General features: G+C 41.6%; 1 protein-coding gene across 1 annotated transcript in view; it reads right to left on the reverse strand.

The window, feature by feature from the left end:
* CDH20 (cadherin 20) overlaps nucleotides 1-15,798 on the reverse strand; it is a 117,221-nt gene extending 101,423 nt beyond the window's left edge. Inside the window, 1 exon segment of the mRNA XM_079302451.1 lies at nucleotides 15,713-15,798. The gene's annotated coding sequence lies outside the window, so the exon portion shown is untranslated.
* Between the last annotated feature and the right edge of the window lie 259 nt (nucleotides 15,799-16,057).

Genomic DNA, 16,057 nt, shown 5'->3' on the forward strand with positions numbered 1-16,057 from the left:
CCTGTAGAGCATTAAACAACCAACATCTGCCATGTAGGGTTCTCCCTCTCATCCTACTCCCAAGGGACAGCTGGCTATGCATCGTAGTGTTTTGTTTTGTTTTGGCATGACTTTGTTTTTTGTTGTTTTAAATCTACATGCTGGGTATGTTGGGAAGCAAAACAAGGGCAGCTTGTGAAGCTTGCTTGTGAAGAAGGTGGTGGGGTTTCAAATGGTCATTGGTTTCTGAGGAAGTTAGTGCCAAAGTCTCAGCCTGGTTTCCCAGAAGGCACAGCTTCCTGCTGGCTGCTAGAGCTGATAGAAAGGTGCAAACTTCACAGACTGCCACAGGCAGCTGAAAATGATAATGCTCTGGAAAATTGCATCTGCTCCGTGTGTAAAAGCAGTTCAAGTCCAGCTTTGAGCACTTGCCTACCTATCACAACATTTCAAAGGAGCCTGTTGCTTGCTATATTACATGCTGGGACAATACGTAGCAAAACCTACTCCATTGATCACTGGTTTTTCTTTTTTTTTCCTTTTCTGATTAACATCCTACAGCCTAGGGGCCATCTCCAAACAGGAAAGCATAGAAGAGAGGTCATCAATGTGTTCTGAAATACTTAAGTGGGCAAATGTGCTGTTAGAGATGCAAGTATGCTCAGGAAACATTTAAAGGCTATTGCACACCTTCAGGTTAGATCAGGAAAAAAGTACAAAAGGGAAGGCACATACCACTTTTCTAGCTTCGTCTTCATTTTTCTACAGACTGCAAAAAGAAGTACTTCTACATTTCAATTCTGTGGATGTGCTCAGGCTAAAAGCACATGTAAAAGCAAGCCCACTTTAGGGTCACTATCAAGTAAGACAGGGAAAGCGAAGGCTATGAAAGAAGACAGATATGTGGCAGAACTGCAGTGTAAGGATCTAATTTAAATCATCAGCAAAAAAACCCAGCACAAACACATTAGTTGGATGAGTCTTCAGCGAATAAAAAATGAGAGGGCAGGACCTCTCACCCTGCATTAGGAGACTGTCATTGTCACTTTCCTTAACCAAGGAATGTTTGGAATTTCCTGCTCCTCATCCCACTGCAAGGACTCATCTCACTGGGAAAGGCTGATTCCCAAATATTTAAAGCCTTTTACATTAATGAAGGAGATTGTTTTTTGGTTACACATTCTGCCTTTCATTATATTTTTAATTGACACATTTCCCATAGTTCAGTCTTACAAAATGCTGGCATTGGAAGGATTTAATAATGAAGATATTCTTCTGCATGAAGGACACTTTGGAGCACAAGTTCTGATGACCAGGATTCCTCCAGTCTTGTACACACACAGAGTGATGGCTGCAACCTCACTGCAACTACGATGTCTAGATTAGCTAAAACTGTTTGAGAGAAATGTAACATTACCTAATATTTTTCTTTTACAAGATATTTAAGACAGAATATTTACTATGATCATACAATTTTTATGTCAGATTGAAAAACAGAATTTCCATCTTGCAAGAAGTTATAGCATTTGGCATTCCTTCCAAGTCAAGCTAAAATGCCCAAATAGCGAATTTTGTATTTCCATGGAGTTCTTATAAATCAGTTAAAAAAGGCAAAAACTTTAACTTCTGTGGTATGATACGGATCGCCTTGAAGTTTTAGAATTAAATGTTTAGTGCTAAGGAGCAAGAGTGGTGGGGTGATCGTGCTCCTTCACTCCAAATTCAGATGGCCACAACTGACAACTGACATATTCTTGACCCTCTTGTCTCTACCCACCTATGGCTCTCTCTCCCCAGACAGAATTAGGACCCTACCAGATATGAGAATCTTATTGTGTGGCTGTTCCCAAGAGGCTTCACACCAATGCATCATCTATCCCAATTACAAAATATATATGCCAGCCAGATTTCCTGTGGAGAATATTACAAAAAGGCTAGTTTTCACTGTGAACATTTCAAATTTCATGAACAACAGAAAAATACTTAATTGGATACTTTTGTGATCAAACTAGTTGTTTTTTCACAACTTGTTTTTCTGAATCCTTTGAGTGGGACTTTCAAGGTAGAATATCAGGCAGGAAGACTAGTATAAAACTAGAATCTCAGTGTGATTTCTAAATAAGAAAGGACTTTGAAAATCATTTGAGATCTTTCTTCATGGCCTCAAGTTTTAAAAGTATGCTTTATAAGCAACTCTTTTCATAATTCTTTTCATGGCAATATTGATTTTAAAAATTATTTTACATCTGGAAATCAAGAAGCACACTGGAACACTTTCCTATAAAACTTTCAATAAGATGAAGACCTCTGAAATCTGTGCAAGATCTATCATGATGTATAGAATGACCAAGCCAGAGGGTGATGGGGTCATCTTTGCAACAGAACAATAACAATAAATTCATAAACAAAAAAAAAAAAAAAAAAAAAAAAAAAAAAAAAAAGAAAAAAAAGAAAAAAAAATCAGGGACAGTCAAGCAATCAAAAATCAGTTGCCTACTACAAAGAAAACTCAGACTGTCTTTGAGTGAAATGTATTTTCATTGCAGCACCATAACCCTATTGAAACAAGTGAGCTTGCATTATGGTATTAAAGAGCACAGTAACAGAGACATGCTATGTTGTAAATGATTTTTACATCTTTCTTTGAAATAATGACATGGGTCATTGTCCCAGACACCAGTCTGTCCTTACATAGTAAATCCTGAATCTTTAAGATAGATGGGTTGTAATTAGAATTTAAACATGGCCTAAGGGGAAAGATATTTCCCCACCTAAATCACATTGTTTTCATTGCTGTACTGGTGTAAATGGTATTTTTATGTATGTGTCCAGAAGAAAACTCAACTGCAATATTTCTTCTCTGCTGCTGAAATATTAGCATTAGAAAAGCAGTATTTTACAAAAGTCATATAAACACAGTGCTTCCAACACAATCAATTTTGTTGGAATTATTTTACACCATCCTTCATCCTTGAAATTATATCCCTTCCTTTGTGGAATGTTTGAAAACTTAAAAAATTCTAAACTTACTTGAAGTAAGATTTAACAATACATTAACTGGTAAAAATCAAAGTAATTTTTTTTCTCCCCAAGCCCAGAAGAATTAATTTTGTTGCCACTAAAGAAGAACAGGCACCCAACTTTTGAACAGAAACTGACCTAATATTTCTGAAAACCCTGCATGCAATTAGCTTCTTGTTAGAGCCATCTTTCAAGCAGTCTTTTTCTGCCTCTGAACTCCAAAAGCTGCTCATGAGATCCAGCAAAATTAGGATATTAATAGAGAACCATTTATCAAGCTCGATGGCTTTGTTAGAGGCACACTTGTCTAGTTAACCAACACTGTCAGGGTATCTTTTAAAGCACACAATACTGTTAAGGGCCTCCTTATTATTCCTGCTCCAGGTTTTCATAGGTGTCTGTCCAGCAATGGAAGCAATGCTGCCCTAGAAGTGGTGCTCAGACAGCAGAGGGTCTCCCCAAAAAGGGAGCCCTCCTTGGCCACAGGGTGATGTGGCAGCCTCACCCCAAGATGATGAGGTGTCCAAAGGGGCTTCTGGCACAGCGGGGTGTTCACCTGCACCCCTCAGTGCTGTGAGCCTGTGGAATCACTGGTGGGTGTCCAAGGCAGAGAGGGCTGCTGGCCTCCTGATCCCGGGACTGCAACCCATTCCTCAGAAACTTTGGTCTAGGCTGAAAAGGGAAAAATGGCTGGTGAATTGGGATGGCAAATTCATGGTACAGGACTGGGAAACAGGGGCTGACCTCCAGTCTGGCTTTTCTCTTGCCTTTCTCCTTGGTGGCCCATACTGTTCTCTGGGCTTTTTTTTATCTTCACTCTGCCTTGTGTTCAACAGCATTTTGGTTTTTGAGATATATTCTCTTCAAGTAAAAAAACCAATTTTTTCCCCCACCAAAAACATATGAACTTCAACCTTTTCCAGGAAAAGATTTCTCAGATCAGGGCTCCTTCTTGGCACTTTGAGACACAAATCACAATCCTGACCTCTCCATTACTAAGTGTGATTGCTCTGACAGGTCTTTTGTCTGAGCATTTCCTAAAGGCATTGGTTTCCCTCTAAAACATGATGATTTTGAAATCTAAGCTTTGACAAAACAGAGCTGTGATCTCCCAGCTCTGGTGCTTGGACTGCAAGCACTGTGATGGAGCACTATGCCCTTCCTGTTTGTACTGCAGGGGGATCTGCATATCACCTGGCACCTGCAGGGACTCTAAACCACAAATTATAAATAATGATAGAAGTTTTACCTTTGTCTGGTGATTCAGTCTCACAAACCTGAACCTGATGTATTTCCTTAAGCACTCAAATCCACTATGTGGATAGAAGCTACAAAAATCCCTGTTGTATCAGCAGATTTGGAGCTAAACTCAAACATTGCTCTTATGTAGGCACATAATCCCATCAGATTGTGAACCTTTGGCTTTGGCAATAGAGTGTCCAACAGTGGCAGAAGTTGTGCTAAGGCTGGACACTTATCCCATCCCATCTCTGCCTCCTTTTTCACTCAGACTGGCTGCACTGGCAGCACTCATTTACTGGAACAAGCACTGCACAAGTTTCAGATAAAGGAGCACTATTTTCCACAGTCCTATCCCTTAAACATTTATTGGCACATCTGTGATTTTTTCTAGTATCAGGGTTTTATATAAGACAGGAACATTGAGGTTATCTGATCAACTGATGTTGACAATACCCCACACATGGCAGAGGACAAGAGGATAAAACACTTTAAACGTGAATTTTGTGTCTATCCCCCTTTCCCTTTTTATTTCTTCTAAGCATTACTAGAGAAGAATGTACTGCAAAGTCATAAATAAAGTATACTTGTCAGAAGCTATGATCTTAAAATATTCTAACGGTTTGTTTGTGTTCTCTCCATAAATTGTTTATTGGTCAATATGGACAGAATTTGCAAATGCATCCTCCTTTGCAGTTCACTGATATTATCTCCATTCTGAATACTTTCATCTAGTATTAGACTTCCAAAAAAACCCCCACTTTCTACCTTTCTTTCATTGATGAGAAATTTTCTAATGCTGAACATTCAATTATGCAACATACCCTGTGTGTCTTATCCTTAAGGAGATGGTGAGTATTAAAGGACTGTATGATTTTTAGAGGTAGGGTTATGTAGTTGGGGGGATGCTTTTGAGTGGTCTCTATCTACACAGTAAAACAAATAAAAAAAGAAAAATCTTCTCTGTAGAAAATAAGTTTCTAATTTATATTTTGACTTCTTTTTGTCATGGCAATGTTCTTCAAGGAACAGGCCAACACTGTCAAATGATACCCTGGTGAGTAAATTATTATAGAAGGAAGTTTATCAAGGCAGTGATTTCTGTGTCTGAAAAGCCCATGAGCATACAGAACAGGAAAGATCTCTTTAACCAGAGAAGACTAATCTTTAACACAGAAAACAGACATTCTTCTAACTCTCCTGGAGCCCTGAAAAGCAGGGTGGTCTTCCAATAAAACAATCACCTCCATAAGGTGATATTTTAAATGAGAAGTTAAGTGGTTCAGTCCCTTCTAGATAGTTCCTAAAGAGGCAAAAAAAAAAAACAAAAAAAACAAAAAAAGACTACTAGATTTAAAAATTCTTTTAAATGCATATAATGGTTGATAGATTGGCTATTTACAGCTAGTAAGTCAAATCTGTTATGACATTTGGTAATTGCCTCTTCAATAAATAACTCGATAAGTTCCCAGAGAAAAGAAGGCAATTTATCTCAGAATAAAAACAGTTTTGGTCCACCAACTCTTTGAAGACAATTTGGTAGGTAACTGTAACTACATGGGGAGTTTGGATTCTCAGTGATCATTAAAAATAATGGGAACTTAAGCGTCCAGATCCTACAGCAGTTTCAAAACTCTTAGCCATGCTCTCCTGGGACAACTACTTTTTGCCCACTGCAAAGGTATTAACACTTAAACACTCAGAAAAGAAAGAGAACAAACTGCATAAAGCCCCAGTGTCAGATGGTTATCTATGAGCAATTTACCTATGTTTTACTAAATTGGCACAATGAAGAAGAAAATGGAACATCTTATCACAGTGTTTTTGATACTGTAATTATTGATGTTTTAACAAAAAAAAAAAAAAAAAAGATGTTATAGCCAATGGGTTCATTGGCAACAGATTTTAATACAAGGCATTTTTTTGAGGCTAGGAATTTGTAGTAAAAAATTATCACCTACCTGCCACACAAGCATGTATGTTTGCTCTGCATAAACACCTCTACAGCCCAGTAGGGGATTACAGAGGTAATGCAATGGAGCTGTTCCTCTCAACGGTGAGAAGCAAATGAGATGGAGATAGCAAAGAGTAGTAGGGAAAAGTTATTAGCTATAGTGGGTATCATTGCTGTTAGCCATGGTTGATTCATTGCCTCACTAACAGTCTCCTATTCAGCAGGCTGTAACACAAATGAGTCTTTAATGGGAGCCCCTTCTCTTGCACAGAGCAGCAGGACAGCAAATGGGGCTCTTGAAGAACTGCACAGGCCAAATAGGCAAGGAAAACAGACAGGGACAGACAGCTCAGTTTTGAGCTGCTCCCTTTGCTTTCTCTCCTTTGCTTCAATTCTCGCTTCTACACATTTGAATCTAGCATCCAGTTCCTTTGTCCTAGATGTACCCTGGGCACGAGACAGCAGGAGCCCACCTGGAAGAGTGGATCCTCAACCACACTCTATGTAACACAGTGCCTTTAGCAGCACCACTGAACTCACCCTCATGAAGATTCACCTTCCCCAAGTCCATACTACACAGAAAAAAAAGGTTTAGCCATGGTTCTGACCAACATTTCTATACAATGGTTGCATTTTGTATATAGCCCTAATATCTACAACATATTACTGACAAACACCCTTCTCTTGGCATTTTGATGAACTACAACCTCAAACCACAAGCAAATCTAGGAACATGATTTTTTTAACACCCCCCACTAGTATTCTTTACTCACCCCAGAGATTTATTATGGGATCCAGATGCTGTTACTCCAATCTCTGTCTGTTACCACAAACTCCTCTGCTTTCTACCGTGCTCATTTACAACCCTGTAGAACAGTTATTTGCCTTCTTTTTGTCTTTCCAAACCAGAGCCTATATATATATATATTTATATATATATATATTTATATATATATATTCTATACTTGCCACCTGTCAGATCTGTCCTTTTTTGCTTCTGTTACTCTATGAAGACATTTGTCATTCCTTTCTCTCTGCCTCACCACACAAATCCTGTTTTTTGCCCTCCTGCAGCTTCTTTCTCTGTTCAGTCTCCTCAAGGTTTTGTTGCTATTATCATCATTTTCTCTCAGCATGCTCTCTGTCCTCTTGAAGGCTGGTGTGACAGATCCTCTCTTGTCATCTGCTTGAAGGCTGATTTCAGCTCTTCCTTGCAGCTCTGTGCCTATGTGCCTCCTCCGCTACAAGTGTTTGATGTGGAGCTTGTTCTACCAGAGCTGCTCCTCGTGGCCCTTCCTCCCGAGGAGCATCTCCAAGACAGGAGGTGCACAGGGCTCTGGGCCACAGAGCTGGTCTGGTAATGTCAATATGTGACTTCTCCCTTTCCAACAGGCCTGGCAGCCCTTCCCCTTGTCACTATCAAGGACGTGCACTAGTCATTTGACAGGATCTCCTCTGGGTGTCTGTGGGGTGCCCAGAAAAGATTGTGTTTAACCTTGTTGTTAGAATAAATTTACCAGCTTGTGCTCACTCCTCATGCACTCTTTGCATGGAGACTGTCCATTTCCATATCACTTTCTGAAGGAGACAGAGCACCAGCTCCTCTCAGGAGGTACAGTAGTTTGCTTCATGCAGCCCTCCTCTGTCATTCAAAGAGAGTGAGTGTCCAACTAAAACACACAGGCACCACTGATACACAGTCTTCCCCTGTTTCCCTTTCTGGAAAAGCATTTTTCTGTCCTTCAGAGGTCCTTCACTAGGCCTGCAGATTTCCTCTTTATTTCTCCACTCTCTTCCTTAAAAACATCTTTTTGCTCTGAAGCCTTAATATATTACACCTGTAGGTCAAGTAATACATAATATTTACTTTAATGGTTAATGTCCTCCAGATTATGCATGGATTGGAGGATGCTTGAGGCAAAACTTCAAATTTTATTTGAAGGAAAATGCATCTTTTCTTTAAGGAAGCTCCCCTTTCCAGAAGTCAGTCTTCTAGTTCACAGAGAGAGTCACCATAAGTTCACCTCTTAAAGCCTGTCTCTCCTCTTCAAAAGTATCTTAAAATTAAAAAAATAGACTAATTTCAGCAATGGGCTAAGCACATAGAAGGTACTCCATAATCTGGTGAAGTACCTATATTATTCTTAAGAGATTTGCCAACTAGCGATCTACTACTGCTATTTTAATTTATGTTACATCGTGATTGCAATTCTAAATTAAACTCATACAGGCAAGAAAATTTATAGTTAAGCCTTTCCATCAATCCTTAACTTCCTTCGCAGTAACAAAGTGACATATTGCAAGGGCTCTCGACTGTGTCTCACAATACCTAGGCATGTGCAAAGGTTAATTGCTGTACTGGATTTGAGTGACAAGGTTTTGCTGGTGGGGGGGTTTAATGTGGTTTTATGTGAGAGCTGCCAGAATTTTCCCCATGTCCATTACAGCCAATGTGCACTGGCACCAGGATGGACCCACTGCTGGCCAAGGCTGAGCCCAGCAGCAATGACAGCACCACCTCTGGGATAACTTACTGAAGAAGGGGAGGAAAAAACCCTTGTGCAACAGCAGCCAGAGAGGAGAGTGAGAACATGTGAGAGAAACAGCTCTGCAAACACCAAGGTCTAGGAAGAAGGAAGGGAAGGAGGTGCTCCAGGCACTGGAGCAGAGATTCCCCTGCATCCCCATGATGAATGAAGCAGCTGTGCCCAGCAGCCCATGGAGGAGCCCATATCAAAGCAAGTGGATGCCCAAAGGTGGCTCTGACCCCCATGGGAAGCCCATGCTGTAGCAGCTCCTATGGATGCATGCAGAGAGCCCATGGTGAAGGCAACCTAAGCTGAGAGGATTTGACATTGATCCTGCAGGGGACCCACCCTGGAGCACTTCATGAAGACCTGCAGCCCATGGGAAGGACCCACGCTGGAGGAGTTTGTGGAGAACTGAGTCCTGTGGGAGGGACTCCATGCTATAGCAGGGGAAGAGTGCTAGGAGTCCTTCCCTTGAGGAAGGAGAAGCAGTGACAGTGTATGAGGAACTGACTTCAGTCCCAATTCCCTGTCCCCCTGTTCCATGGGGAGGCAGAGAAATTTGGAATGAAGTTGAGTCTAGAGAGAAGAGCTGTGTAATAAATTAAACTGATTTCCCCAAGTTGAGTCTGTTTTGCTGGTAACAGTAATCAGTGAGGAATATCCCCTGTGCTCAACTTCACCTGTATTCTCATTGTATTTTGTCTCCCCTCTTCAGCAGAGGGAAGGGATAGACTGGCTTTGCTGGGCACTGGGGTCCAGCCAGGGTCAACACACTCCAAACACACTCATCTTTTACCTCTGATTTGCTAAAAGGAATCATGTAGAAGAACACAGCCCCAAAGTGCACTCCTGAAAACTCTTAGCACCTCTTGGGCTGCTGGGCACTGCTCAACAGGGCAAACCCTAGACATTTCAGTAAGGGCTTGTTCCATTGGGCATCTCCACAGAAGCAGGAAGGTCATTAGTCCTCCTAAAAAAAGCAAAATGATTTACAGAAATGTCTTGTTGAGAAACAAATCGCATATTTTCCCTAGGGGCCCCATGGTGGCCCTAGCCAGCCCTATTTGTTCCCTCTTTGTTGAGGACATGAACTAGTGGCATGGGCACACAAGAGCATCCCAATGCTGTCACTGCTAGAAAAAAAGAAGATGACACAGATGGCAAAAAGGGGAAAACCAAGAGGGAAATTCAGAAGGCAGCCCTATTATTCAAATACCTCAACGTTTCATTATTTCCAGCTTAAGCTGGGGCTGGTTGTTTTTTGGGGTATCAACCCCTGAATGCTCAGGTTTTTGAAGTGCCATTACAAAAATCGTCACCATCAAACACTTTTAACATACAGAATGCATTTAGTAGTGTACCTTGAATTTATTTCTTAGTATAAGAAATTATACTTATGCTTTTCAAAGCAAAAGAAGTAGTTTAAAAATTGGAACTGCCTGTGACTGCATGAAATGCTCCTTTCATCCATTCATTCTGTAAATGAGGACCCAAATCAACTCTTCACAACAGTTACGGTTTCTCAAGTCTGCAAACACTTTTCAAATGTGGGCTCTATCCTTTGGAATGCCATCAAGACATGCTTGCTAGTGTTGTAGCCGGTGAATTTTAAGTGTTTAGCTTTCAGATAAAATGTATGTAACTATGTTAAAAATTCCTCTGGAAAAAGTAGGTCTTATACATGCATTGCTGTCAGTTTTCACAGTTCTATCCTTTTTTTAATTACCCAAGGCATTCTGATTACAGAGCTACAAAGTAATCTATTTAAAGCTGGGTTTTACAGTGATCTAATGTGCACAAAAACCATATGGAATTAGAAAACATTTACTTCTCTTCCCCTTCTTCTTATATTGCCAAATATGTTTAAATCAAACTTGTTTTAAAAACAAATATTCCCAGGGTAAGGACTTTCATATCAACTTCTGGTTGTTTCTGTTGAATTAGAAACCTCTGGCAATATTTTTCCTACTGAAATGTAAATGATGACATATCGTTAACTAGCAGCATTACACCACTAAAATACTAGGATGTCTTGCTTGCCTCAGACTTCCCTTTCCTTAAGTGCAATGCCTTAGAGGCAGCAGTGTTTAAATGGTACAAAGTACTCCACTAGCACCAGCCTGAGTCTTTATTTAGGAGAACAAGCTTCACATTCTTCCCTGCTAACACAGTAGATGGGCATGTTCAGCCCCTCCATAAAACACACTCATACACTATCACTGTCTAACCCAAGGTACAGCAGTGACATGACAGATTCATGTTCCCAGCTGTGACATAAGGGCTCTTTGACAATGCCACAGTGAAAGCCCTATTAAGAAAACATGTGCCGGACAGTGCATCTGACGCAGTCAAACGCTATAAAAGGTTTTCCAGGTGTTAATGAGCTGCACCAGTAGAATGAAAATGAGGGTGATCCGTGCACTTGGAAATTCTCAAGGAGCAGGACCCAGGCTCTCAGAGAGCTGGACAAACAGTGCTTTATGAGCACCACTGGCCACACTCTGCACCTGACCATGCGAGGTGATGAGCGACCCCGACGATTCACTGGGGGAACTGTTCATTGAGGATCGTTTGCATGGGAAAAGACAGACTTCCATGTCTTCCTGCAGTTTACTACATCCTTTTTACTTTGCTCTATTTGGGAAAAAGCACTAGTTATTTCCCCCCTTTCAAGCACATTTTATTTGTTCTAAATAGAAGGGAAACATTATGCCTGTTGCTTCTTGTTCCTAGTTTTATGAGGTATTCAGCTTGACTCAGTATAGATAAAAAATTGTCATTTAGTTCATGTTCAAATATCACTAAGAGTTTATGTTTTAAAGGACAGACATACAGTCTGTTGCACACTTTGAAACAGCAGTGGTTGAAATTTTTCAAGGCAATGTTGAGGCCTAATATATATTCCTTTAAGATAAGTATAAAATCCTATGTATGGGCTGCCCTGAGAGTTTCAACCACTGATACTTCAGCGTTTGTGCATATGTTATTTTGTACAACATCTACCTACAGGAGAATTGTTTATTCATATAATCTGTTGACTTGATAGAAGATTGTTTAATTTCTTTAGCATGTGTGAATTTTATGGTTACTCTCCTTAAGGAGGTAAACTTTGTTTTATCTACATATACAGGTACAATGAGGGGAAGGCTGCAATGCAGATTTTTCCATGCTGCTGTGACCACAATCTCAGTCTTAATCCTGACATACAACTGTATCTAGGAAAAAAAGATCATTTTTTTCACCATGCTAATTTCAGCCTGATTTTCTGAAAAGGGGAAGCTCCCAGTAATATGAGAACCAATGGAGTGTTTCCTCTCAGAAGTTAATTTAGAACCACCCATTTTATTTCCCACAGAAAAGTCAGTACTATTTTATCTTTCATTTCCAATCTAATATCCCAAGTTGTCTACCCACTCTTCCTCCGCCCCAACAGAGTTACTTAAATTAACCTGGAGCACTAAATTTTCTTAAAGGTGTAAGAAGACTAAGTGGAGAGGATAAGCAAGCCAGTGTAATAACACATTGACACAGATTCTTGAAATTCATGTCTTAAGGGTTAAATTCCTCTGGCTTGCCAGGTGTTCTGAGCAAATGTTGCATTTGTACACTGTAGTATCTGACCATTTAACCATATGTCAAACAATCTTTGCTATGACAACCAGATGTAGACATTGCCATGGAATGAAATTATCATTTTATTAATTACCCTTTAATTAGTTGATACAGGAGAGAACATGCAGTAATTTAGTCATAATTGGCCTGACTGAGACTCAATACTTAAAGGGATGGAATCTGTTTGTGAGGTTACTTGTTATGAATAACAATTATGTCTGTGACAATGCAATTTTATTATGAAGATGTACTATGCATTTCAAACAGTATAAGTTAGTATTAAGGATATGCATAAGACAGCATTCAGGATTCTAGCTACAATTTGATGGAAAATATTCCATAATGAATAAAAGTGTGTAATCCTCTGTGTATTTTGCTACACACCATAGCAATGTAAGGAAGACCCAATGTAAGGAAGACCCCTATCCAACTCACTGTGATGAGGTGCCACCCTCACTTCAGACTCTTGTCAAAATCTTTTTGGCAATCTTCAAATTATTCTAGACTTTAACAAGGTATTTGTGCAAGGGGTACACCATGCAAGTTTTTTGAAACACTTTTTGACAAAACATTGTAATCAGAAACTTGAGCAGAGTCTCTTATGTGATCACTTGTCACCATACTTTTTGGATTTTTGTAAGGAAGTGGAACATATCTAGGTTTCTCGGACTACATAGGTACAAATAAAGTTAGCAGCAACCCTCTCTAGACTGTAACAATAGGTAAATATCTTGAAGACATTTTTTCAGCACAGACTGCAGTTACATCAGGAATACTCTTCACAGACTAAGTATTGAGTATCACTGTAGTAGGACAGAGTACATTCAACAGCTTAATAAAAATGCTTGTAAAGTGGATCTTAACATTGGCCCTTACATACCCTGTTGTTAGGAGATGCTTTTGCCATTCTGGAGCCATCATTCTGTCCTTGCTCTTCTAAACTCTATGACCTGAGAGAAGACTGCAGTGTTTATATTAGTTTTGTACTTTTAGATGGACAACATGCCTCATGTTCTCGCCTCTTGTCTTTCCACAAAAATCTCAGAAAATGCAAGTCAAAACCTTCAGCAAATGCAGCTTCAACACAATATAACAAACTGCTTCCCTTTTCAGAGCTGAATGAAAGCTCCCTCCTCCTGTTTTTTTCTCATGATGGGTAGCTCCTAGTTTTCTGCATGTGCAGTGACAGAAATTATACTTAACTGAATGACTTTTAAAACCTCGTCCAATTACAGCACGTTTATTTATTCCTTTATGATGGATGTATAGGCGACATAGATGTCTCCAAGCCAAATGAATCCTTCATGTAACTGCTGTAAGGTCAAGGAAGTTATACAAATGATAAATCTGTTTCCTTTACAATTAGACTTTGAGAAATCCTTCTACCTTGCTTAAATGACTATGGATTGCTTTCAAAGTTGGTTTTTATTTTTCTTTTTAAGAATAACGTCCTTCCATCCTTTCTGATGGTTAATTCACTATTATGCTTCTTTAGCACAAATGTGTATACATATATATGTGGAAAAGCATGCCATATAGGAAAGCAAAACACCTTTTGCCTAGGATACCATCTTCCAGTTAATATCAGTAAGTCATATTCTGTTGGTTATAAGTGCATCTTGCTTAACAACTTATCACCACCTCCAGTACAAACACTCGCAGGTTGTATCTTCCTGCTGTGTCACAGGGAATAGCTAACACAGTGTAACAAGAGATCATTTCATTAGATTACCATGAAAGCATCACCGCTGCAAGCAACTTGAGCTGAACAGGGACACAATCGCAGTGTTAAAAACTCAAAACAGTTTAGCATTAAAACCTTGTGTGACTGCTTGAGAAATGTCTTAGAGCAGCACAAAAGCTGGCACCATTAGCTTTCATCCCTGCTGAGTTGGCAATAAAGTGCACACATAAGTAAAATGCATTAATTGGTATTAGTCAATCTAGTTAAGATGTTCATTCTCCAGGCATCTTCAGATTTCATTTCCATAAAATAGGATTTCTTTAAGTCTTATAATTTGATTTTGTCCAGCCCAAAATGATATTGACACAGTGGCAGCAAAAGCACAATTACATCCCAGCTTTACAAAGGTGCTCTCTATCTAAATAGACTGGGACCCACGTGCTCCCAGTCTCTCTCTCTCTCACACACACAGAGAAAAAAAGCAACCCACATAAAAAATCCCAAAAAAACCAATAGCGGAAGAGGAAAAAGTGGTGCATTTTCCTTTCATTTTCCTATTGCTATTTTTCCTGCCTTTCCCCCGTATTTTTCCTACTGTGCACTACTGATTATTGCACTTTAAGATCAGAATGAGCAATTAACTGCCTAATTATTCCAGTCACACCAAGCCACAATGAAATCTTTATTCAGTGTTTACAGCAATCTTTGGCAGAGACTGTCTTGCTGTTTTTAAACCAAGAAGAACTGCTCCCTTTGGCTCCCTTCAGCATCAGCTGCCTGGGTTTCAGAGCTGGATGCCAATAATCAGCCTCCTTTTTCTCTTCCAAAGTGGCTATTTTTTTTTTAAGGGTGAAAAGACCTATTCTCATCAACTCCCCATATATTCTGCCTGATTTATGTCCCAGCCACTGAGTCTCTTCCTTCCGTATCTTTTACCATTTGTGTCTCCCCGCACCCCCTCCGCGCCGCTCCCGCAGCGCCCGCCGAGCTCCCGGACACTCCAGGAGCCCCCCGGACACCCCAGGACATCCCTGGAGCACCAGGACAGCCCCGGACACCCCCGGACAGGGGGGAGCTTCGTCCTCGGGAGCCCCGACGAGGGGGCGGGAGGCGGGGGAAGACAATTTCCAGCTCCGGCTGTACAGCATCCACACACATCCACACACGCACAGCATCTCTCGTAGTTTTTTCTCGTTCTGTGGAAATCCCGGAGGAGGCTCCCCGCTCCTGGAAAGTTGTAGGGAGCCGCTCCATGCCCCGGGCGGCTCTTTCTGCTCCCTCTCCATCCCGTCCCCGGTTCCCATGGGCAGCGGCGCCGCCGGGATGCTCCGAGCCCCGCTCCCCCGGCGCTGTAGGAGCGCCTGCCGAGCGGGGGAACCTCGTCCCAGCCAAACTCCAGAGCGACCCGCTGCGGGCTCGCTCCCTTCCTCACCGCCTCCTCCTCCTCGCCCTCTGACTGCGGCTGGACAGCCAGGGGTCGGGGAAAGAAGAAGAGAAAAAATAATAGGAGGAACAACAAAGATTAAGAGAATATTAAAATGCTAAGGAGAAAAGGGAAGAAAAAAGTAAAGAAGAGAGAAGAAAGAAAGGAAACAAAAATAAAGAAAACGAGAAAAGGAAAATGAGAGGGAGAAAGAGGGGGGGAAAGGAAGAAAGCAGAAGAAAAAGTCCGCGAAGCAGAGGTCGGGTTACCTTGCAGTGTGCAGGAGCTCCCGACCGCCTTCCTGCCGACGGGACCTCCCTCCCCGCCGGGTGCGCCCCTCACATGCCCGCGCCCCCGTTCCGCGGCGCGGAGGAGCTGCGCTGCTCCGCGCTCCGCCGGGAGAGGCTCGGGCTGGGGGCTGCGCGGCCGCGGGCGGGGGAGGAGGAGGAGGCGGAGGAAGGAGCCCCGCGGCCGCCCCGCTGGCCAGAGCTGCCCTAGCTCGGCTCGGCTCGGCTCGGCTCGGCTCGGCTCGGCTCGGCTCGGCTCGGCTCGGCTGCCCGCGGGTGTCGCTGGCGCTGCCGCGGGGACCTGCGGGCGACGATTGGCGCCGGGGA

Source organism: Erithacus rubecula (genome assembly GCF_903797595.1).
Source record: "Erithacus rubecula genome assembly, chromosome: 3".
Classification (NCBI taxonomy): Eukaryota; Metazoa; Chordata; class Aves; order Passeriformes; family Muscicapidae; genus Erithacus; species Erithacus rubecula.